The 24,614-nt window shown below is 34.6% G+C and overlaps 1 protein-coding gene across 1 annotated transcript in view; it reads right to left on the bottom strand.

The window, feature by feature from the left end:
* The window catches only part of THSD7A (thrombospondin type 1 domain containing 7A), a gene marked incomplete at both ends in the record, with an annotated part of 438,329 nt that overhangs the window by 397,508 nt on the left and 16,207 nt on the right, over nt 1–24,614 (bottom strand). The gene's annotated exons all lie outside the window — the stretch shown is intronic.

The following is a 24,614-nucleotide window of genomic DNA, read 5'->3' as shown; positions in this document are numbered from 1 at the left end:
TCACATTACTTAATGAAAGAAGCCAATGTGAAAAGGGTACATACTGTATGATTGCAACCATATGACATTCTAGAAAAGGCAAAATTATGGAGACAGTAAAAAGATCAGTGGTTGCCACAGGTTAGGACAGGTGGAACACAAGATATTTAGGGCAGTGAAAATACTGTGTGATACTATAAAGATAGATGCATGTCATTACACATTTATCAAAACACATAGAATTTACAAAAAGAGTGAATCCTAACGTAGTCCTAAATGAACTATATGGACTTTGGGTGATTATGACATGTCAATGTAGGTTCATCAATGGTAACGAATGTACCACTCCTGGTGGGCAATGTTGATAGTGGGGGCGACTGTGTGTTTGTGAGGGCGACGGGGTATATGGGAACTCCTCGCACTGTCCACTCAATTTCGCTATGAATGTGAACATGCTCAAAAAGACAGACTATGAAAAAAAACTGAAGTGAGCACTATCCTCCAGGTCATTACCACCCTTACCTAGTCAGCTTTGTCCACTTGCATCACATGCCTGCCCTCCATGGGCATTTACCACTTGCAGTCTGGATTCTGTCTTCACTGACCAACTAATCGCAATAGCCTTTTCTTAGTTCTTAATCTCTTCAGTTTCTTTGGGAACACTGTCACTTCTGAGCACCCCCCTCTTCTGTTGTGTTTGCTCTCCTCCTCAGTCTCCCTTAATGCTGTATTCTCCATGTTCTTCCTTGGTTTCTGTTCCTGCCCTTGCTCCAAAGATGTTGCCCTAGGATCTTTCATCTTCTTTTCTGTCTCTATTCATTCTCAGTCTGCTGTACTAGAGAATCACTCAGAGTGGAACAGTGTTTCCACACTCGTAACTTCCATTCTCACTACTCATGAGCACTCTGAAGCACCAGGTTCCAGACTGCCAGTGCCTTTTGGAATATCCAATTGAACATCCTGTAGTCACTGCAAAGTCCATACATCCAAAACCAAATTCATCATCTTCCCTACACAGTAGGTTTATTTCTCTGTTTCCCCTCTTTTTTAATGACACCACCATCCTACAAGTTTTTATTTGACCTACGAACAATCTTTTGCATCTAATCCTTCCCAATGATTTCTATAAGCCCACTGTATTTGTCATCAATATCTCTTGCCTGTATTACTGCAGTCATGATGCAGCCACCTTTAGTATTCTACTGTTCTTTCTTGATGATCCTGCCACGTTAATCTTAAAACAGAAATTTGGTAGTTACTCTCCTACTGAAATACCTCAACTGTTTTTCAACTGCTTAATTTTATCTGGCATGTGTCATTCTGTAGTCTGGCCCAAATCTACTGACTAGATTTATATTTCTACGGTATTCAATATTCCTTGTACATTCCCCCGATTTTTTTTTACTGAGAGCCTCTTGGTATTATTCACTGCTGGGAAAATGTCTTCCCTTCAGCTTCTACACAAGCCATGTATGCCCACACATACTATTCAACGCCTAGCCTGTCTTTTTAAACTTTTAACAATTATTCAAGTGCAGACAATGGGACATGCTCTTTCTTAGACACTGATAAAGAAGACAGTGTGGAGACTGGGGTGTGTCACAGAGCTGTGGGTAAATTCACAGGCTCCAGAGTCAAGCTGCCTTTATTCACATCTTAATTCTATCACTCATTTGGAGTTTTTAAGTCTTTTGTGACTGGATTTCATTACCTGTAAAGTTCAGATAATAATATAATGAACCACTGTTGCTCTGAAGACTAAATGAGTTAATACTTAGCACTGAGTAGTAACAGACTAAGTATGGAAAATAATAAGTTGTCAATAAATGTTAGCTGTTGGTATTGCTATAGTCTAGTGAGGTACATCATACAAGAAGCAAGAAGTTATATAGCAATAAGTGCAATGAAAATATTAAACTGAGTGATTTACCAAATATCAATAGTAATTCAGGGTGAGGAGACAGATTGGATGGTCAGGGAAAGGCTCTTTGAACAGGTGACAGTGGAGCACTGACCTGAATTACCAAATGCACCCAATTCCCCATAGATCCAAAGGCAGGCTTTCTAGGCAGAGGGAATAACAAAGTGCAAAGGCCTTAAGTGATGTGTTTGAACAACATAAAGGCCAGTGTGCCCGGAACTTTGTTGAGCAACGTAGAAAGAAACAAGAGATTAGATCAGAAAGATGGATGATTAACCAATCCTGCAGGGCACTGCAGTCCACTGTAAATGGTTATGCTTTTAGTCTACAGGGAAAGGGAAGCCCTTGGAGTATTTTAAGTGAGAGCATGCATGATCACTGGGACTGCTATATGGAGGGCAAAAATGGAAGAGGGAAGACCAGTTAGGAGGCCACTGTAGTCCACCAGACAAGAGAGGATGATACCCCCAAATCCTCTTTTCCGAGTAGATAAATCTTTGTCTTTTAAGAACCAACTCAAAAAATACCTTTGTTTTAAAAACTCTCCTGATCTTGCTTTAAACTGCCATTTATCTGTACTTCCCTTATGGCACTTGGTGTATAATTACTCATTTGAGTGCACTTCTTCCTAAGTATCCTCTAAGCTCCTTATGAGCAGGATTTAAGTGATATGAACTTCTGGGTTTCCAATTTTGTGTCATAAATATTTGCTGGAGAAAGTAAATTTGTATATGTAATTTTGCATATCTAGGATCAATACTAAAATACTATAAAATATTAATAACAAAATCTTTGTTCTGCATTGATATTTTTCTTCCAATAATTATTTGGAAATTAAATCTTTGGAGATACAATGAGAGGAGGCAAGGAGATACAAAAAGTGTACTGAAATAGAGATTATAAGTGAAGTAAAGATACTTTTGGAAGTCTAAAAGGGGCAAATTAAATATTTATTGACTTCCTAATCAGAGTCAAAATAAAAGCAGACATGACTCAGCTAAAATTGCTGAGTGTTTTATAATGAGGGCAACCAAATTGCTGGGGATTGAAAATCAAATTAAACAGCTCAAATACTGCTATACTGTACAAAAAATAAAAATAAATAAAACAGAAAGGACTGGTACTCACTGTGGTATATGATAACCAATATTGTTGAGACAATACAATAATTAATTACACTAATTAATTACACATCTAAGGGAAGTGAGTTGTAACGTATCTTTAGAGTGGCAACATTTACACAGAAGGCACAGTAAGAGCAATTGTATAGAGATTTGAAGGAGCTTCAGAAAAGAACAGTTCCTTAGTTTGCAATAGAACGGCTTCATACTCAGCCCTTCAAATTCTTATATGTTGGTTCATTTCCTGTTTTAGCACAACAACAAAAAATTAAAGTTTATAAAGTAAGACCTTCCTAATGAGGGATAAAAGGAGCATTTCTTCATGAGGAAATTAAAAATTACATTGTTTTCACTTAAAATTTTCCTAATATTGTAAAAATTTTGAAGAATATTAGGTTGACAAATACTGATAAAAATCTGATAATTTAATGTCTATGAAAGCTTTTACCAAATGATTTTTAAGATTTTTAGATTCAGTTACACGTATATACATATAAATGCCAAAAATATATATTATTACAAATTTATAAAAATAAAATACATATAAAGACTGGTAGACAATAGTCATTCTGACAAGTCAGTGAGACAATAAGTAGTTTTTTTTTAAATTTCTGTAATTTTTTATTCAAGAAATAAAATTTTAAATAAACATTTTTCCACTGGGTTGACTACTCACAAATCTCACTGCTGTTACCATTTCTTTAAAGCATAAAACCCATTCTACATATCCCCTTGTATTCTACTGTAACATGCAATCATGCTTCTAATATTGTGAAGAATGAAAGATAGTGAGGAAGGTTGAAAATCAAGCCATGTATAATTTTCTTATCTACTATAAATTTACAAGATCAAAATAAAACTATATTTGAACGTTTTATTTCTGCAGACAACTTTAATAATATGTATTTAATTAACCTGGTAGGACACAGACTAGTCAATACTAATAAATATAGTATAAATATATAGTAATATAAAAGAAAAACAAATTATAAATATAATAAATAATATATAAACAAATATAGTTTGAGATTACAGCCTAAAAACTTGAAGTCTGCATGACTCAGCGGCTTGTTCTGATTATCACTGAGAGTCCTCCAACCAATTTACTTGGCAACTGGTATTTGTTATCTCTTATTATAGAGAGCCATGGCAATTTTGTTGGACTGCTCTCCTACCAATAAATACATTATTCCCCCCTCCCCATTATCTCCTTTTCTTACAAAATTGTAGAAGATAGGCAGTTATATCAGATATGTTTACCTTCTATTAAAGATTGGGGAAAAATGGTAGTTTCCCAAAGTTGAGTTCATTGTGACAGTTGAGGAGTTTTTGTAAAGTTGTTTCATGGTGAATCTTTATCAGCTCATAGGAACAAAAGTTTCATAAAGAAAATTCCTTAGTAAATTGTGGCAGCCTAGGTATTTACTGTTGTCTCCCTTTTAAGAAAATATTTAGACATAAAGAGCACATAACCTATAAAGTCTAGTTCTTTAAATTTCAAATATTGTTGCTAATGGCTATTTGTGCTTTCAGATAAGCAATGAAAAATAATTTATACATTGTAAACTCACAGATGGACTGCATGCAATGAGTGACGTATGTAAAGTAATGAGGCATTGCACCAATTCCTTTCTGTGGGTGCTTCATCTTGTTCTTGTTTGCTTCCTCCTCTTCCTTGCCTACCTCTTTCTTTGGGGCATTTCCTGGTACTATCCCTTAAAAAATTAAAGTTTTTCTTAAACCTTAAAAAAATAAGGTTTTTCTTAATTTTACTCTTGTTTACTGGTGGTCTATTCATTTTATAACTTCACCTAAATTTTCCAGAGACAACTTCAACTCCGTATGCCTAAAAAGTAAACCATTAGTTCCTACCACTCTTCCCTGGGCATTTCCTACCATAAACACAGTCACCCAGACTAGAACCTTTACAACTGTCTTTCCCACCCCCTCCACTTCACTTTTTCCATCTTATCTGTCATTGCTCTTACTCTCTAAACATCATTCTATTACCTCTTCATCATTACTGCTTGACTGAAGTTTCTTACCCTTTCTGGCTTAGATTATTCTGCATCATAACGGATCATTCTGCTGGGAATGGAAAAGCTTTTCAACTTTACAACAGAGCTTTTCCACAACAGGAGAGTGATCTGCTTGCCCTAAAGCATAAATTGGAATGTCATTCTCCCGTTGAAAAATTCCTGATGGCTGCCCATTGCAAACTACTATTCATGGTATATGTGTCCTTAATAATCTGACTCCTAACTCCCAGCTCTGTCTTCCTGAGTTTATTACCAATTCTGCTCTCCCCCAATATATCTGTAGCAAGCCTTATAGTGGGGACAATCTAATCAGAGCTTCACTACAAAATGCAATCTACTCAAATACAAATTCCAGGAGAAGTACATCTGAATAAACTAACCAAGGTTATTTGTTCAGCATGCAGTAAATGCAATAGCTCCCAACTGTATCCAATGAAGAAGCTATTATTCCAATAAAAGATAGAGAGGGGAAATGCATGGGTGGCCAAAATCAAACATAACAAAACACAATTTTTTTTAAATTTCTGCTATTTCATAGGTCAGCAAACATTTTCTGTAAAGGGCCAGAGAGTAAATATACAAATATAATATCCATATAGTCTTTGTCACGACTATTCTCCTCTCCACTGTAGCACAGAGGCAGCCACAGACAATGTGTAAAGGGATGGACATGGCTGTGCACCATTAAATCTTATTTTCAAAAGAAGATTTCAGGCAAGATTTGGCCTATGGGTTGTAGTTCTTCAATCTCTGTAATGTATCATAGCACCATGATTTCAAAGTAAGACACCCATGAATCAATTAAAATTTTGTTGTCTGTGTTCAATGAGTTATTACTAGAAATGAAAAAGTTACATTAAACTGTTTTGTATCTCCAAATGAATAAAAGAATTATACAGTCTCTGCGCAAGAGAAAGGGACAACCACAGAAGAAATTAAGCTAACACGATGAAATGGTAAGACAATAAGAAGGGTAAAAGGAGAGACTAAGGAGGTAAGAAGTATTTCAAGTCCTCAGAATGGAATGGCACATTTTAATATCTACTTTTGAAGCAATAAAACATAATTACCAATACCAAAGAATTCTTCCAGTATGTAATGGAAAAACATAAAGCAATGACAAAGAGAGCTAAGACAGACAGAAACTGAAGAGTGAACTTTAAAAAAGTTTCTGCGTCTCACGAAGAAATCAGAAGTTTTCCACAGAAATAAAATTTAGACTTAAAAAAAAAAGCAAAAACTGAAGAATCTGGAAATCATGGTAATAAAATGTACTGTATTTTTTCCTTCTAGAAATCTAAACTAAGGAAATAGTCTGAAATGAAAAAATTGTAAAAGATATATTGTTTCAATGTCAAAAGTGGAGAAACTAAACATAAAAAATTACAAAAATAATCAAAAAGGAATATTATGCAATCATTACATAAGATATTGATGCTTTCTGAAAGTCCTGTGGAAATGCTATACTTTACTTTTCAAGTAAAAAAAAAATCAGATATAAAAATTTATAAACAGCTAATTTCAAACTGTTCTTTTTTAAATAACTGAATAAAACAAAATGAGAAGACTCATGCGTAATGTTAACAATGCTGCCTTGAACTTCTAATATAATGTTTTTCTGCCCCTTGTGTATTCCTTTTCTTTTTCAAAAATTTTTAGGAAGAACAAGTAAAATTTAGAAATAAATAAAAACTAAATGTTTTTATTTTGTTTAATAATATATATATAATAATAATATATAATAATATATATAATAATAATAATAATATATAATAATAATAATGTTTTTATTAAAGGTTTTTTCAATCTGGTGATCAGATTATCCAATGTAAAATGATATAAAATTTTGAAAAGTTTAGGAAGAAAAACAGAATGAACCTTAGATTCCATTTTCAAAAATGAATGTAATATAATGAGGAAAAGAGAAGAATTGGAAGAACAGGAGTTTTCAAGTGCATAAAGATTTTCTAAGTTACGTTTTCATTTACCGAATTATATTCTAATATATTTCACTTCCATTAAACTCAGTAAAACACAGAGGGTAAAAGATAAAGAAGTTTGTGAGGTCAAGATACATGTATTATACCTCCTACCACTTTTTTCTTCAATATAAAAATAAAGGATATATTACACAGAAACATAAAAAACAATTTTACTCAGAACATGAAAAATTATAGTCAGTACTTCAGAGGTTATCCAGTCACTTGTCATTGTTTCTCTGCATAATTAAACTGAGAATTTCTTATTAAGTCAAACTGAATAGCATCTCCCTGGCCTAGAATTATATCCATATTAAACTTATGCTCAGGAATTAATGATCATTAGTGATGTCCTTCCGATCAGATATAAAGGAAAATGGAAATCTCTTCTCTTCTACACATCTAGTTCCTTCTCTCCCCCCTGCTTCTTTTCTAACAGGCAATGCAACATAAGGATTTAATTCAGGTCAATCTCTTACTAATCCATAGCATGAACGAAAAAGCAGCATAGCTGAGGGGTCTGTACCAGCATTAAGCTTCCTTAATTTTCCAGTAAGCTTTAATATCATCACCTAAGACCTAAGAATCAATAATGAGGAGCTCATCTTCATAAAGTCACTTAAAACATAAGTCTCTTGCCAGTGAGACATTTTTCAACATCCCTCCCACCCACTCTACTATCATACAAAAGCACACATACCATCTTTGGTTTCTTCAAAATAGAACTAAATTCTTTATGTCAGAGCACTGTGCACCAGAAGGTTTACTTTTTATTTTATTTTATTTTATTTTAATTTTTATTATTTTTTATTTTTTTTTTTGCTGTACGTGGGCCTCTCACTGTTGTGGCCTCTCCCGTTGTGGAGCACAGCCTCCGGACGCGCAGGCTCAGCGGCCATGGCTCACAGGCCCAGCCACTCCACGGCATGTGGGATCTTCCCGGACCGGAGAACGAACCCACGTTCCCTGCATCGGCAGGCGGACTCTCAACCACTGTGCCACCAGGGAAGCCCGAAGGTTTACTTTTTAAAACTGCTATATTTAGGGACAAAAAGATACCGATGGAATAGAAACAGTATTTAATTTTTCCAAGTATCAAGAACAATGAAATAAATTATATGCCTAATAAATACTACCATTGACCTTGGAATACTTTGTCCTTGAGAACAGTTTCAAACACGTATAATGTAAGTTGAATGTTGTTATATCTAGAAGTTAGAGAATTTAGTAGTGTGATGTTTTTTAAATAGATTATACTTTGACTCTTGAGGGGGGGTTTTCTTTTCATTTTTACTGCACCAGTACCCAACCTTGGATTTTGCAGAAAGTTAGAGAGATATTCATTTTAAGGAATTACAGCATTCTCAAGAAAATTAGCTACACTTTAAACTTTAAAAATATATGTGAACTATGAAACACTGATGAAAGAAATCAAAGATGACATAAACAGATGGAGAAATATACCATGTTCTTGGATTAGAAGAATCAATATTGTGAAAATGACTATACTACCCAAAGCAATCTACAGATTCAATGCAATCCCTATCAAACTACCAATGGCATTCTTCACAGAATTAGAACAAAAAATTTTACAATTTGTATGGAAACACAAAAGACCCCGAATAGCCAAAGCAATCTTGAGAAAGAAAAATGGAGTTGGAGGAATCAGGCTCCCTGACTTCAAACTATACTACAAAGCTACAGTAATCAAGACAGTATGGTACTGGAACCAAAACAGAAATATAGATCAATGGAACAGGATAGAAAGCCCAGAGATAAACCCATGCACATATGGGTATCTAATTTATGACAAAGGAGGCAAGAACATATAATGGAGAAAAGACAGCCTCTTCAATACGTGGTGCTGGGAAAACTGGACAGCTACATGTAAAAGAATGAAACTAGAACACTCCCTGACACCATACACAAAAATAAACTCAAAATGGATTAAAGAACTAAATGTAAAGCCAGACACTATAAATCTCTTAGAGGAAAATATAGGCAGAACACTCTGTGACCCAGCAAGATCCTTTTTGACCCACCTCCTAGAGAAATGGAAATAAAAACAAAAATAAACAAATGGGACTTAATTAAACTGAAAAGCTTTTGCACAGCAAAGGAAACCATAAACAGATGAAAAGACAACCCTCAGAATGGGAGAAAATATTTGCAAATGAAACAACAGAAAAAGGATTAATATCCAAAATACACAAACAGCTCATGGAGCTCTATTTCAAAAAAACAAGCAATCCAGTTTTAAAAAATGGGCAGAAGACCTAAATAGACATTTCACCAAGGAAGATGGTGAAGAGGCACATGAAAAGATGCTCAACATCACTAATTATTAGAGAAATGCAAATCAAAACTACAATGAGGTATCACCTCATGCCGGTCAGAGTAGCCATTATCAAAAAATCTAGAAACAATAAATGCTGGAAAGGGTGTGGTGAAAAGGGAACCCTCCTGCACTGTTGGTGGGAATGTAAATTGATACAACCACTATGGAAAACAGTATGGAGGTTCCTTTAAAAACTAAAAATAGAACTACCATATGACCCAGCAATCCCACTACTGGGCATATACCCTTAGAAAACCATAATTTACTCAGGCATAAGAAGAAACAAAACAGTTATTTGTAGTGAGGTGGATGGACCTAGAGTCTGTCATAAAGAGTGAAGTCAGAAAGAGAAAAACAAATACCGTATGCTAATGAATACACATGGAATTAAAAAAAAAAAAGGGTACTAATGGACCTAGTTGTAGGGCAGGAATAAAGATGTAGACATAGAGACACGGGGTGGGAGGGGGAAGCTGGGGCAAAGTGATAGTAGCATGACATATATACACTACTGAATGTAAAACAGTTAGCTAATGGGAAGAAGCAGCAAAGCACAGGGAGATCAGATCGGTGCTTTGCGATGACCTAGACGGGTGGGATAGGGAGGATGGAAGGGAGGCTCAAGAGGGAGGGGATATGGGGACATATATATGCATATGGTTGATTCACTTTGGTGTACAACAGAAACTAATACAGTATTGCGAAGCAATTACACTCCAATAAAGATCTCTTAAAATATATATACATATATGAATACACACACACACAGGCACACGCAAACACACACACAAGCATACACAGAACTCCTGTCTTCTTAGGGAGGAAAGAAAAAATGATATTAAAAACTCAAGTCACATAATATTTTAATAATCCTAAACTCAGCCCCCAGTAGCATTTACAAGCCACTTATGATTTGTCAGAAAATGATGCTATCTATATATAGGAAATCACAGTTGAATTCAAGCTTTATAAATAGCAGATGGCGTTCAATTACTTTTCTGGTAATGGCCTGATTAAATAAAAAAAGTTTTAATTCTAACACAATTTGTAGGCTCCAATCATTATAATCCATTTTATTAGTCCATAGGTTTAAGTTTTAGAATATTTGATTGAAATAAGGATATTTACTTATAATTCAAATATATATCATATTATTCAGAAGAACTTGCACATAATTTATAAATAAACACACACATTTGTTGGATTTTTCTCTGAACCCCTTTCCTTCTGTTTCATGACCAGGATGGAGACCCAAAAATTTGGAACCAATGAATCTGAGTATGCAATGAACTGCTGGAGTGAGAAGCCCTAAGAAATATGGAAGATATTTGAGAAAGGAGAAAGGAGTAAAAAAGGAAGACCCAAAGAAGAGTCGGCAAACAGCTAAGCAATACTTCATCTAGTTTAAAATTTTATATAAGGTCAACCCATCAACTACTTTCAAATAAAATTTTGATCATTATAAATTGTAACACTTCTAATTATGCTTTGACTGTTTCCTAGAACTGTGCTAAGACATGTATGTTTGGTACTTCTTTGAATTTAAATCCAGCATAAAGTTTTTTAAAACCATAATGACACCTAAATGTAAACAGTTAGCAAGCATGGATTAGGTTTTATAATCATCTTCAAGATAACTGTGCACAGGTCTCTACAAGAATCCATTGGTATTGTGATCACAACTGTATCATACTTATATATTGATTTGGAAGTTATCTTCATTTTTATGATATTGTTTTCCATCTAGAATACGGCATACTTTGCTATTTACTGAAGCCTTGCTTTATGGCTTTCAATGGAATGTAATCATTTTCTTCACTTAGGTCTTGATCCTCTCTTGTTAAATTTCTTTCTTTATATTTTATGTATTTGCCACTGTTATTTTTTATAATTAAAAAGGTTCCTTTCCCTTTTTTGTTTGCTTAGTTACTTTTAAAATAAATATAATCTTTATATATTCATCTTGCATCCAGCCACTTAGCAAACTTTCCCATTAGTGGTAATATTTTGCTATACTATATTAGATTTTGTAGGTATACAGTCACAGCATGTGTAATATGGTTTATAATGTATGCATACTAAAATAACATTGCTGAGTTATCATTCAAGATGCTATTCGAATGTAAGTAACAAATTGAATGTGTGACAGAGTCTTTTTTTATTTTTTTCACTTCTAAGTCTGAAAAAAACTCTCTAAAAAAAGCCACTAATAGATAAAATTATTTGAGGCAAATTCTAGTTAGACTCCACAGACCATCTGGAAAAATTCTCAGTTAGAAACTCTGCACCAATCAAAATGACTCTGATTAAATATATATATTATATACATTTTTATGCATACTTTCTTACCTTTTTTCCTCCAGTAGAAATAAAATATTTTTGCTTTTAGATTTAACTGATTCATATTTCAGAATACTGATGTTATTTAAGGATAATACATTTAAGTCAATGTTACTTGTGGCAATTTAACTCCTACATCACTCATTTGCTTCCTCAATTTTACTCTTCTAAGAGTAGATGCTTGTGGAATTTCACTTTCACATGCTAAATTACTTTGTAAATAAAAGTAGGACATCATCTCAATAGATAAGCATATATTACTCCTTTGAATGACCTCAAAAATAGTTATTCAATTTACTTGTATTTAATTTAGAATACTGCCTGAGAAACTAGTAACATTTAAAATAATTTACCAGAGAAAATTTAACTCAGCCACCTAGACCTTCATCTTAAAATAAAATATACGAAATTCAGACATTGTGAGCAACATGCAGGCAGAGGCAAAGGCAGAAGTATCAATCAGAACTAATGCACAATTATGATAAAAAGTTTGCATAGGATTCATCTAACCATCTGTGTCCTATTAACAAGAACAGAGGGGGTATAATTATTCACACTATCTTCTTACTACTATAATAGAATTATGTTCCTTTTTTCCTATTTTTGTAGAAATAAAACATGCATACGAAAATGTATATAAATCACGTATTGTTGATGAATATTAATGAATTGACCACACTTGTGTAACCATTATTTAAGTGATTTGAGTAATATTTTCATTTTTTTTAATACACACAAGGACAGAACTAACAAATATTTTATATTATTAATGCATGAAGTCAATATATAACTGATAAATCAGATAATCCTCTTTAAGTCTTTTATTCATTTTGAAAAATCAAGAATAACACCATGTACATATATTAGCAATGACATTCATACTTTAGGGAAAATAGTGCTATATGAAAGAAATATTAAACATACTAGCAAATAATATAAAAAGCACTTTACCCCTTTTATTTATTACTTATCTATATTTTGTTTTAAAGCTAGGAGTCTAACTGAACAACTTCTATCATCACAGTCACAAAAAAGAATCACTGTTTTAGTTATAAGGCTGGTTAGAATAGGCATATGGATTTGGGCAAATAAATTCTTTACTTTCCAGTGAAGAAAACTCTACAACACTGATGTCCTTTTCATTTGTAATGACCTAATATGATACATTGTTTTTATTTACACTGATTTTTAGACTACATCATGCTCCAAATTGTATTACTTCATAATTGCATCAGGAAAACATTAATGCTCAGTTAATAAAGCTATTCCATTTTGTATAACAAGAGGAACTAATAATACATTTAATTAGAAACTAAAGATTTTTTATTCTAAGAAGCTTCATCAATCTTTTGTGATGTGCAGATGAGTGAACTGAGGCTAACAAGCTTAAGAAACCTGTCCAAGATAACAATACTAGAAAGTGCCAGAAACAGGATTTTAAACCAGGTGCCTTTGGAAGGAAAAACACTAATTTGAAAGGGTATATGCACTCCAATGTTCACTGCAGCATTATTGAAAGTAGTCAAGATATGGAAGAAATCTAAGTGTCCATTGACACATGAATGAATAAAAAAGATGTGGTATATAAAGACAATGGAATATTACTCAGACATAAAAAAGAAATTTTGCCACTTGTGACAAAATGGACAGATCTAGAGGATATTGTGCTAAGTGAAATAAGCCATAGAGAAAGACAAATATCACATGATCTCACTTATATGTGGAATCTAAAAAACAAAACATCATTCTGGGTGGTTGCCAGAAAGGGGTGGGGGACAAAATAGGTCAAAGAGATTAAGAGGTACAAACTTCCAGTTACATAAGAAATAAGTCACAGGATGTAGTATACAGTATAAGGAATATGGTCAATAATATTGTAATAACTTTGTATGGGGACAGATTGTTACTAGACTTATGGTGATCATTTCATAGTGTATGCAAATATCAAGTCACTGTGTAGTACAACTGAAACTAACATAACACTGTACATCAACTGTATTTCAACAAAAATGAAAACAAAACCAGGTACATTTGAGTTCACCCCTCAAAATATCATGGATTCCAAATTAATGTAGTCAACATTACTGAGTTATAATTTTAAATAGTCACATCTAAAAGTTTAACACATATAACTTCAAATATGTAAAACATTTTTCTAAAGAATTAGAAAAAAAATAAGTAAAATCTGTTCAGATTTGGAAAAGTGAGTAGCTACATGGCTTTTCTTTTGTACCAGAGGAAAAAAATGAACTCCAACAACAACAAAAACAATTATAAAAATACAGAACAATGAAAATAACCACACTAAATCTGTAAGTTATAATCGTGTTTTTGTAACTTGTTCAAGAGCAAAAATTTTAAAAGTCTGTGATATTATGCACATAGTATATTATTCTAATTAGGCAAACTTACTACAAAACTACAATGGCATATATTTAAGGATATACATGCATACTCTCACACGGCATGGTTATTAGGAACACTTTTAAATTAGTTCACATGAATGCTTCTAGTGTTACTTTTGTCAAATGAGGATTTCTCATCTCACAGGCAGTGTTTTGGTATGATTTTTAAAGCCGTTTAACGTTGACAGCTTTTCTGCCTACTGTGTGTGATATAACTATCTCTAACCATAAAGACGCTGCTATGCTCTTAACAAAACTTTTTTGTCTCCAACAGCGAGAATTTGTTTTCCAAACGCTGAAATTTCCTATTTTTAGAGTAGAGGAATCTTCTCGACTGTATCACGTTCTTACTCTATACCTAAGTGGCCCTACACAATCTGTTTCTTTCCCCAAATCAGAGTTCCTCTGGCTTAAGTTCCTCCAACACTGATGTAGACATGGCACCTGCATTATCATCACCTGGAGATTGTATGTTGAATTAAAAATCTTGTAGTGGGAAAAGGGTGTGGGCACTGTGACCATTTTCTCCCGTGCTTCTGATGCAAACAAAAGTTTAAGAAATGGCAACTTTGGGTTAGAGGCCTTGAGGCTATTGAATCTGAGACTGTGAATGTGTGATCACTACCTTGTGGGAGAAGCCCCGAGGAGGAACACTGAAAAAGGTCTCTGGATCCTGTGCTTTTGCCAACACTGGGACAGCTTATTTGCATTTAGGAGTAAACAGAATAAATAAAAGGGAAGGATGGCGAAAGGATGAGTTACGAGTGGGGTGGGAAATAAGTTACTTTTTCCAGTTCTGTTTTTTCCCATCTTTATATCACTGGGTAAGTTAGTCAACCTTTCTATGACTAAATTGAGGATATAAAAGTACCTAATAGATTTTTGTGTATATATGTGTTAAATTATTTGATGTACAATGTCAGACACTTATTAAATGTTCATTAAATATTTCCGCTACTATATATTCATCCATCCATCCATCCATCCAACTACCATCTGCCTCCTAAAATGTGTCAAGCTCTGTGCTATGTTATCAAAAAACAAAGATGAGAAAATCTAGACGTGGCAAAATCTTTCCCATTAGGAAGCTTAAAGTATTATGAGAATACATATATTAATCAAATAATCACTCAGATATTAAATAACATCTGTGATAAATACAGAAAAGGAAAAAGAGATGGAGCAAAGGGAATATACAATAAGATAACGTAAATGTTTTCTTGAGAAACCTGAAGGAAGAGCAGAAGAGAAGACAGTAGGGACAGCTGGTACCTTTTAGGCAGAGAACAGCAATGTGCTGGCCCTTGGGGCTGCTATAAATGCCTCAGTTTGGGTGACTATACTTGGCTGGGGATTTTATCTGAAATCATTACAATTCTTTACATTAGGAATTTCAATCAATATTTTTTTAGTTGAGAAAACTGAAGCTTAGAAAGTAATTACTTAAGCAAAATCACATGAACTGTAACAAGTAATAGACCTAAGAGTGGAAATTCTGATCAGTTCAAAGTCTATGATTTCTTATTCTATTTGGGTACAAATGTATTTCAAAGTGTAAATGATGTTAAAGGCCTCTCCAGAATTAATAGAAGAGTCAGATATCAGGAAGGAGCTAGGTCTGTAACAGTGGGAGAGAGGAGACAAGGAGAAGGAATGGTAAAGAGGAATTTGTCTCTTAAGTATCAATGCTGGAAAGACGACAAGTTCAGTCTAGAGACACTGCATGTAGAGTAATAGTGGGATAATTGAATGATCTTGTCCAGAAGGCAACTGAATGCTAGTAAAAGTATTTTGGTTTACATTTTCTATTTCAGAAATCTAAATGAATATTTAACAATTTTTTACAACCTATCATTTACTCTGCCACTAAAGACAATCCTATTATTAAATACAATTTATCTGTAATTAATTATCATTCATTTTTATTCCAAATTAGTAAAATTAGGTTTTAGAAACATATGATTAGGTAGTCTTTCCTTCTAAGCAAGATATTTATGCACAATATTGATTAAACAATTAAAGTTCTCCTTTTGTGGATTCTTGGATTTAAATACTGTGTATTAAGAGAAAGATTTCTTAACTATTTTCCAGAAAACATATGTTCAGCTAGATTTAAGATGTTTCAAAATTATTAGTTTCCTATAAAAAAATGACATGAAGAACAGATTTCTTGACATACACAGATGTAAAAATAAGCAAAAACACCCCAGACCTACATATCAACTTCAAACTCAACACAACTGAAATACAAGTTACTTAAAATACTTTTGGAGGGCTTCCCTGGTGGTGCAGTGGTTGAGAGTCCGCCTGCCGATACAGGGGACATGGGTTCGTGCCCCGGTCCGGGAAGATCCCACATGCCGCGGAGCGGCTGGGCCCGTGAGCCATGGCCGCTGAGCCTGCGCGTCCGGAGCCTGTGCTCTGCAACGGGAGAGGCCACAACAGTGAGAGGCCCGCGTACCGCAAAAAAAAAAAAAAAAAAAAAATACTTTTGGAGATTTCTTAAATGTGCTACACAAAATGCTATACATAGTGTTCCAGTCTGCATGGATTAACTTGGCCAAGACAATGGTTATGGCTGATAAATTATATTTTTATGATATCATGTGACCTTCAATTCCTAGCTAATGGTTAAGGCTAATATCTCTTTCTCAAAGGAAATGGAAACCAGGCTTGTAACACCTTTAATGCTTTAAATATTGTGACTGAATTTTAAACACTTCCATTGTTTGTTTAATGAGCTGCCTGGTAGTGCTCAGTCCCCACACCTGGGGCCTGAGAGGCCCCATCTGCAGGCTGAGCCCACCCACCATTTGACTGAGACTGTGGAAAAGTAATAGGGGATTTACACACATTTGGTGACTCCATAAAGAAAAAACATTAATTCTGGTAATTTGGGGAATTAAGTCTGATGATAAATATTTTTTTCTTGTTCACTATCCTCAAGCCCTCAGATTTCCTCCCAGTTCTGGGAATTGAGTAAAAACTTGAATCCCTGCACTGGTTCCCTGCCAAAGGCTGTAATCATTCCAGAGCCCACCTCTTGGTCATTACATCTTAGCCTACTACCTGCCTACACTTCTATTCATGTCAAGCGTCTTAACCTTTAGCCTATATACCCAGACTTGCTTCTCTTGTTTACTACTCAAGACTTCCCCATTCATGTTCCCACTGCAATAATATACTTGTATTTATTCTCATTCCAAAAGGAATTTGGAGGAAATGGAGACTGTCTCTTTTCTATATTGCAATGATTGATCCCACACTATCAAAATATTAATTGAAACATTATGTTACATTTATTATTGTTAGCACTTATAGAAGCACCATAATGTGATAATATAATATTACCTTTGTTTACTGAATAAAAGTATACACACTTGCTATTTCACTTGTGGCCACAGTTCTATATCTTATTAATGCAATGTTTTCAGACAAATATGTGTATATTTGTTTATATACATATATATATGTATGTAAACAAAAATCTCCACAGACTTCTAATGGTCCCTGATAATATTCTAATCATGGATATCTTTTAACACCTCTCTAAAGCCTCTTTAGAGAACATAATTCCCTTATATCATGCACAGATGAAAAGATTTGATGATAACTTTTATTGACTCACATCTGATTATATGGCTTGAAAATGTAAAATAAATCATAGTGATTTCAACTTTCAGACAAATTTATAATCATATGCAATTTTAAACATTTGAAATATCAAAATCCACAATAATTTTATTCAGAAATGGTGATAATATGCTTACATTCAACACCATTTATGAATCACTATCTTAAAAATATAAAATAGGTAAACAACAAGGACCTACTGTATAGCACAGGGAACTCTACTCAATATTCTGTAATAACCTATGGGAAAAGAACCTGAAAAAGAATGGATTTATGTATAAATGAATCACTTTACAGTACACCTGAAATTAACACAACATTGTAAATCAATTATACTCCAATATAAAATAAAATTTTTACAAAATCTTTAAATAAAAAATGAAAATATAGTGAAGTTACAACATACATAGGTCTCAGAATTTCACTTATTTTGACTGTAACTCTTTTGCAAAAGAATACGAATTATGTTTGTCTTATTGGTTGATTTCAGATGTTTTAAAGGGCAAAATGGAAAACTATTCAGTGATTGATTCTTTATTTTTATTCTGATCTTCATTCAAAAATCACAAACAGGGATTTCCCTGGCGGTCCAGTGGTTAGGACTCTACGTTTTCATTGCCATGGGCCCACCTTCAGTCCCTGGTCCGGGAATAAGATCCCACAAGCCAGGAGGCACAGCCAAAAAATAAAATAAAATAAAATAAAAAGCAGTTCTAATTGTCATACTTTTCTGACCTACAACACGTTATTTCGAGTTATCCCTGTGATAGCTGGAGCACATTTAATTTTTTGTAAGCAAAACAGAATCTATTTAATGCCCTATGATCAGCTGGATATTCATACAGTTCTTCCTCACAAGGCTAACCAGTGCTCTTCAGGTCAGGAAATGTAGCTCCACTTCACGTTCTTAAAACATTTATTTCTAGTTATGTTCAAACTTCAACCTCTGCAATAAAATCCAGAAATACATTTTTTCTATTTCAGGAAAAAGTTGTTTTTAAATAGAAATAGAAATAACTCCATAAATAAATTTCAAAAGGTAAACCTAAATATAACATTTTATTAAAAGTTAAGTCACCAGGAATTCAAACACTCAATGTGCAAAACATAGAGCTTTTGGAACGTGGACTTATAAAGAGTACATCTTCCCAAATAAATGGTAGAAAGGAAATATATTAGAATTTATAAATAGGAGACTTCAACATTAGTCCACAGAGTTTAGAAACAGTTGTTGGTATACAATCATTTTTTAATAAATAAATACAAAGGCCGATGTGTGGGGCTTCTTGTGTAAAAAATAGTCCTGTGTAAAATTAGACTGATGCTCTGCCCCAGTAGTTCTTAGATGATCAATTTACTATTGGTGATTTAAGATAAGCAGAGCACTGCTCAGAACCTGGAGTAAGCAAGCAGGAAAGGCCCACGGGGAGTAGGTAGCGAGCGGAGACCTGGTGGAGCAGAGGTGTCCAGCATGCAGCTAGGAGAATGTAGGTGCCAGCCCTCAGGCAGTCTCCTCTCTGCTGCACAGCTGTGTCTTAAGCTTCCTACTTTTCCCATTCAATATCATGTCTCCCCTCCACTGCTAATCTAAGACCTCCAGCATAATTCCTGCACCTGCATTGAAATATTCAATGCAGCATTATTATTTTTATGGATTGAAATCACTTAATCCTCCTCCTTTTCTTCCCCCACCACTCACCTCTCTCTCTGGCTCTCATTCTCTCATTGTTTCTCTCTTGAACACACATACAAACCCACCTCCTTCTAGGGGCTTCTGATTTGCCTTAAAGTTTTAGATTGACATGACACAGACCCAAGTCACCAATACTAAATGCCTTCTCATATTTTTCTAAGAAAGATGTTTAGAATCTGTCTGCTACACCCTCAGGCCTTCTAAATTACATGTGGCTATGGCCAGCAGATGCCAAAGGCCAGTACTAAGATCTGTGAGGACGTGGGCCTGAGAAAAATGGAAGCAGGAACTAATTTGCACGAATATTTCAAAATATTTCATAAATATTTCTGATCAAGGTAACAACCTGAAATAAGTGTCTGAGAGATAGGTATTCCCACATACTACTTACTTTGGGTATCAAGAAGGACCAAAATTATTTACTATAAAGTCTGCTTTCTTAAATATACAGATGATATGGGAATAAAATATAAAAGGCAGCAAAAATATAAAGCACATTATTGGTTTTATCATCGTTTTCATTTGAAGGCTTATATAACTATAAACGAAATTGGAATAACATTAAATACTGCAATTTTAGCCCCACCTAAACTCAAACTTATTTTGAATAAACCATTTTAAATGTGACAAATTATTCACAGTAGTAATTTATGACTGAAATTAATACAGTATGCTTTTTATTTTTCAAGAAAAGATTGATCACACCTAAAGCTTGGTCTGAGCAGTTCACTCTCTGTAAAAGATCACCTGACATGAGTTTTAAATCAATGAATATTTCACTACAACTACAATACACAAGCCTGAATTCTTTCTTTTTTTTTTTTTTTTTGCCAAAAAAAATAAGATTTGTCTCTTGCGAAGCTAACATTTTAAGCCTATTTTCCAGATCTCAACTAGGATTAATAATTCTAAATTAATACCAAAGTGAATGATAACCAATAAACAATACACTGTCAGAACAATATTGATACCCACCCCCATACCCATCTTCTAAATGCCTCATTGCTCTCCTAAGTACCCCAGAGGGCCTCTCACTGCCCCTCACCTATCTACCTACCTATCCATACACAGCTCCCCAGAACCCTCCTTTCGTCTTGTGAGAGGTTCTGATTATGCCAGGCTGGAACACCTCTGGGCCCAGCTCCAACCTCTTCAGGATAGTTCAGAAAGAAACCAAAATAAACAAACAAAACCAACCAAAATAATTATACATCAAAATGGAAAAATATATTTTAACATATTTAAAAGTTATCAATTAAAAAATAATAATAATACTGAGATAGATGACTTGAGATTTGTCATATTGGCAAAAGTTCGTAAACTTTTAGGCCCAGTTTTAGTCATGTGACATAGGCACCATCCACTCCCTACTAGCAGTTATAATAATTTGACAATCTGTACCAAGAATCTTAAAAGAGTTCATCCTTTTAACTGAATAACTTTCTTTCTAGGACTGCATAATAAAGAAATACTCAGAGATGTTCAAAAGAGATGTATTTACAAAAATACAATTCACAGCATCTTTTCCATAATAAAAGGAAACAACCTAAATGACCAGTATTATATAATAGAAAATATACTCCATTAAAAGGTATCAATTTTTCTAAGGTTATTTAATAAAATAAGACAATTGTCCATGAATGTTATGAAGTAAAACAAAAGTAATATAAAAATTATGTGATCTAAAATAAGGTGCAGTAATTTATTCATTCATTAACCATATACTGACATCTAGTATGTGATAGTAACAAAGTAACAAAGATGATTAAGATAACCCCTGACTAAAGATGTTCACATTTCAACAGTAAGAGACTTATAAAGTATCAAAAAGAAAGTTACAGGTACTTCAGTGGAGGCACATACCGTAATACATACACAGGGTTCAAAGAAAAGGAAATCAAGTGTCGTCTGTTAAAGTGCTACCACAAATCAGGAAGAAGGATCACAAAAGACTTCATGAGGAAATGGTGCCTGAGCTGAGTCTTCACAGGAGAGCAACTTTTGGAAGGCATAATCTTCTACTTGTAGAGTTAGAGCTATCTGTTGCTTATATACCAAGAACTTCAAATAAGATATTACATTTTACTATACACAACTATCCTTCCCTTTCTGTGTGGTTGCCTATGAGGGTAAAGAAAAATCACAGCTCACTTACTGTAGGAGGATTTTCACAGCCTTATCATCACAGCCTTACAAATGTATCAAATTACATTTTACATGAAAGGGAGCTCTAAGAGTTAACCACACTGAATATCAGAGTAAGCACCAATAATATATCATCAAGTCAGACAGAGCTAAGACATTCTTTAAACACAAATGACTTACTTTATGTAAATCTGGAACTTGCTCACTTGCTTAATTCCTGGGTCTAATGGAGATACAACTTACTTCCTGACACAAATTTTCACTGGTTTTCCCACTAAAGCCCAAAAGAACGTTCATACGTACCAAAGCATAATGGTGCAACACATGGTTCAAGGTAAATATGGCTGGGAGTTGGATCTAATAACCAATTACAGTTATTTGATATTTCTGGGTTCATGTCGAAGTTGGGCTTTGCAGAACAGTGGGCTGGACAAGGAAGGTGAACTAAACTGACCATTCGTTTAAACTATGAAACCGAAGAACATGGAAAAGTAACTGGTTAGGATTAAGGTCAGAATTTGGAATTCAAGTAGACATTATAAGAGACCAAACAAGGAATCAGAAACCAGGTAGAAACTGCAGCTGTTGCATAAAGGTGGCAGGCTGATGAAGGAAGAAACAGAACTGACAGGAATCACTGAGGTTACTGAGGATACCAACAGGGAGTTATTGTAGTTTTCACAGGCAGGGAAAGAGTTATTCACAATATAAAATCCATTTAGATGGTTACTTTACACTTTTGTGACTTTACCATTCATGCTATCCCATCACTTCACCTCTCAACTCTCAGATATTTACTCATCCTTTCAAGCCCAGCTTAACTGTAAATCCTCCATCAGGCCTTTCCCTCCTGGTCCTCACCCTTCTCCAGCCCAGATGAATTGATCACTCCCTCTTCAGTGTCCTTAGAGCACTTCAAACATGCCTCCTCGATAGCCCCAGTTACGCTGATTTATGGTTGTTGTGTTTCTGCATCTCTTTAAAAGATATGAGCTCATCAATGACCAAGGGATCAGTCCTACGTGTCTATATTTCCCCATTGCTAGAAGAGGATCTAGACCAGAGTTGAAAATGTTCGTGCAGTAAATAATGGGGCTCAAAGGGGACCACACCTAATGCTGATATCACTAACATGTTTGTAATAGATTAAAACAGGGAAGCGGGGAGAATAGCTTTGCTTGGAAGATGAAATAACAACACTGTCTACCGCTTAAATTTATCTGTCCATTCTGGATGCATTAATATGATGCAACACATAATAAAAGAAATATTATACACATGTACATGTAGGCACAATCATTGAAGATATTAGCACAGCCCTAGAATGGTTTAATTTCAACTCTCAAAGGTGTGGATGTCAGTAGGATGATATAGGTTTCTGTAAATTTTTGAACGCAGACAATCATCTAGAAAAATACTGCCACTTTTAAATGTCTTAAAAGTACACAATTAGGGGCTTCCCTGGTGGCGCAGTGGTTGAGAGTCCGCCTGCCGATGCAGAGGACATGGGTTCGTGCCCCGGTCCGGGAAGATCCCACATGCCACGGAGCGGCTGGGCCCGTGAGCCATGGCCACTGAGCCTGCGCGTCTGGAGCCTGTGCTCCACAACGGGAGAGGCCACAACAGTGAGAGGCCCGTGTACCGCAAAAAAAATATATATATATATATATAAACAATTAAATGAGAAAGACTAAAAGACTCTTTAAATATGGCTTAATTCAGCATCCTACCAATGAAAAATTTCTTGCAAAACTTCTTCATAATTCTATTCAGCAATACATTTTTCTTCACAATGAAGACTCTGGCACACTTCAGCCTTCTGAAGACATTTATGCATCACTATAAACTACAGATTAAATTATATGCACTATGATGTTACTGTTAAGTACATCTTATTGGATTACAATATTTTAAAACTTGGTGATTTGTGTGTAATGTCTCTTCTGTCCATTAAGCAGACTTTAAGATACCAAATTTCCTGTGCACATTAACCAAGAGAATTATCAAATACACACACACACACACACACACACACATAAAACAACTTAAAATAAGGACATGTACTGTACAGAAGTTAGTAAAGACCTTCAAAATAGAAAGAATAGTCCACATTTTCCTTCAAGTAAAATTGCTATCTGGTTGTATACTTTATACTTAAGGAGTTAAATGCTTCTACAATGTGCTCATGACACATTCAGGAACTAATCATCCACTTTGTCAAAAGCAATTTTTGATATTGGTCCAATATTTAGGAAGAGGTAAGCCTAGATCTGAATTCAAATTAAAAATCCTATCGCACTGGTGATAGGAGAAACCTACCACATAAAATCCATGAACACCTTAGGGATAAAAATCCCTAATTTTTATCTCTTTCATCACATGTCCTAAGATATATAGTGTCTTCAGAAAAGTCATTTTTAAAGTACAAGAGACAGAATGAGAATGTTCCAAAGCCTATTTACTGTAATGTTTGCAAAGAATTTCATTTGAATAAATTTTCACTAGTTCTTTTACTTTCAATAATAAATTATAGCTCATCTCACAGCTGTATCCCATACAGTAGTCCACACTGAATATATCATAGTTTAGCTGCCTAGAGACAAATATAATGATGCTGGCAGGTTTTCACTTCGTCTTTTTCTGGGAAGAAAAGAAAAGGAAAACTACAGCTGGAATGCAAGTCTCCCTGTACAGCACACTGCAAGTCAGCATTTCTATTGTCAATAATATCCCTATTCAAGAAATTACATCAGGGCTTCCCTGGTGGCGCAGTGGTTGAGAGTCCGCCTGCCGATGCAGGGGACACGGGTTCGTGCTCCGGTCCGCGAAGATCCCACGTGCTGCGGAGTGGCTGGGCCCGTGAGCCATGGCCACTGAGCCTGCGCGTCTGGAGGCTGTGCTCCGCAACGGGAGAGGCCACAACAGTGAGAGGCCCGCGAAAAAAGAAATTACATCAGTTAATATACTTGGAAAATGATTCCCTGAAATTAAAGGTGGAGTGCAATATTGTACCAAAGCACA

Source organism: Hyperoodon ampullatus, assembly GCF_949752795.1.
Source record: "Hyperoodon ampullatus genome assembly, chromosome: 9".
Classification (NCBI taxonomy): Eukaryota; Metazoa; Chordata; class Mammalia; order Artiodactyla; family Ziphiidae; genus Hyperoodon; species Hyperoodon ampullatus.
Note: the sequence above shows the minus strand (reverse complement) of the source record. Positions and strands in the feature narration are given on the sequence as shown.